Source organism: Chiloscyllium punctatum, unplaced genomic scaffold (assembly GCF_047496795.1).
Source record: "Chiloscyllium punctatum isolate Juve2018m unplaced genomic scaffold, sChiPun1.3 scaffold_582, whole genome shotgun sequence".
Classification (NCBI taxonomy): Eukaryota; Metazoa; Chordata; class Chondrichthyes; order Orectolobiformes; family Hemiscylliidae; genus Chiloscyllium; species Chiloscyllium punctatum.
Genome location: NW_027310316.1, coordinates 49,834 through 51,720, shown reverse-complemented (window position 1 = coordinate 51,720; position 1,887 = coordinate 49,834).

Here is a 1,887-nt window from a genome sequence, read left to right as displayed (position 1 = left end):
AAAACTTAGAAAAATGTTTAAAAAGAAGAAATGAGTAACCAGAAAAACTTAGAAAAATGTTTAAAAGAAGAAATCAGTAACCAGAAAAACTTAGAAAAATGTTTAAAAAGAAGAAATGAGTAACCAGAAAAACGGCGAAAAATGTTTAAAAAGAAGAAATCAGTAACCAGAAAAACGGCGAAAAATGTTTAAAAAGAAGAAATCAGTAACCAGACAAACTGCGAAAAATGTTTAAAAAGAAGAAATCAGTAACCAGAAAAACTTAGAAAAATGTTTAAAAAGAAGAAATCAGTAACCAGGAAAACTTGGAAAAAAACACTTAGAAAAATTTTCAGCAAAGTGTGAAAAATATTCTAAGTGTCAGCGGAGGAAAATGCTGCAGCATCGGGAAAGATTCGCAAACTTACACCGAACATGTGCTCCGAAGTGCCGGAGGAATTGGGTGAATTGAGCCCGGCAAATGGCCAGCTGTCGTTTTGTGCCTGCAGCCCGAAAACTTTAACTTTGTCTGTCGCGGAAGTCCGGACCGAGAAAAATCCAAACGGTTTTGACCGGACCGAGTTCCAGACCGATGCAGTCAAATTTGGAATTCAGACCCATTCAGTGCCACTTGTAGTTTTTCCGCAGTGAGGTTGGCGGGGTACCCGGAGATATATGGGAACACGATTTTTAGAACAAAATGGCGGCGCGGGACCGTTCTGAAAGGCATCCGAAAAACGGTTCCACGGGCATAGCACTTTAATGACAGGTATGAGTGCATGCCGGAGAGCTCTTGGAAGTCGAATTTTTGACACTTTGTCAATTTTTTGACAGATTTGACAAACTCTTTCTGTCTGTTCTAAGAGTCAGTCAGAGACTTGTGCGGCGGTCTTTTGACACTATTGGAGGGCGGGCAAACCCCACGTTGACTCCGGCCGTCCCTCCACAGGCGCTCGTGTCCAAAATGAAGGCGAGAGACGCGAGTGGCCTGGTTCCCTTGGGTGTTGCCAAGAAGGCTGCGGGCTGACCGTTGCCTGAGCACTCCCTAAAGCCTCTTGTGATGAGAGCAGACCTCGCCTGCCGCACGACCGGCTCTGGGAGTCGTTGGGCCGCTATTTGTGAATAGTCTGGTCCTCCTCTGCCACCCGGACAAGCGCGATGGCTCTGCCGCCCTGCGGTGCTCGTCACCCAGGTTTGGGGAACACGATACTCGTAACAAAAATAAAAGGCGGCTCGGGACCTGCAGGCGAAAGGGGTCCCGTGGTGCTAAGCACGTCGACTTCGGGTCTCGGTGCAAGCCGGAGAGCTCACGGAAGTCTAAAGTTTTCGGCACGTGGTCGAATCTTTTCAAAGGCTTACCCGGCTCTTTCCGTCCATTCTGAGAGTAAGTCAGAGGCCGGTGCGGAGGTCTCTTGACAATCGGAGGGGGTGGTGGCCCTCCGCAGGCGCTCGTGTCGAAAATGAAGGCGAGAGACGCGAGTGGCCTGGTTCCCCTGGGTGTTGCCAGGAAGGCTGCGGGCTGACCCTTGCCTGAGCACTCCCTAAAGCCTCTTGTGATGAGAGCAGACCTCGCGCGCCGCACGACCGGCTCTGGGAGTCGTTGGGCCGCTATCTGTGAATAGTCTGGTCCTCCTCTGCCACCCGGCCAAGTGCGATGGCTCTGCCGCCCTGCGGTGCTCGTCACGCAGGTATGGGGCACACGATGCTCGTAACAGCAAATAAAGGCGGCTCGGGACCTGCAGGCGAAAGGGGTCCCGTGGTGCTTAGCACGTCGACTTCGGGTCTCGGTGCAAGCCGGAGAGCTCACGGAAGTCTAAAGTTTTCGGCACGTGGTCGAATCTTTTGAAAGGCTTACCCGGCTCTTTCCGTCCATTCTGAGAGTCAGTCAGAGGCCGGTGCGGCGGTCTA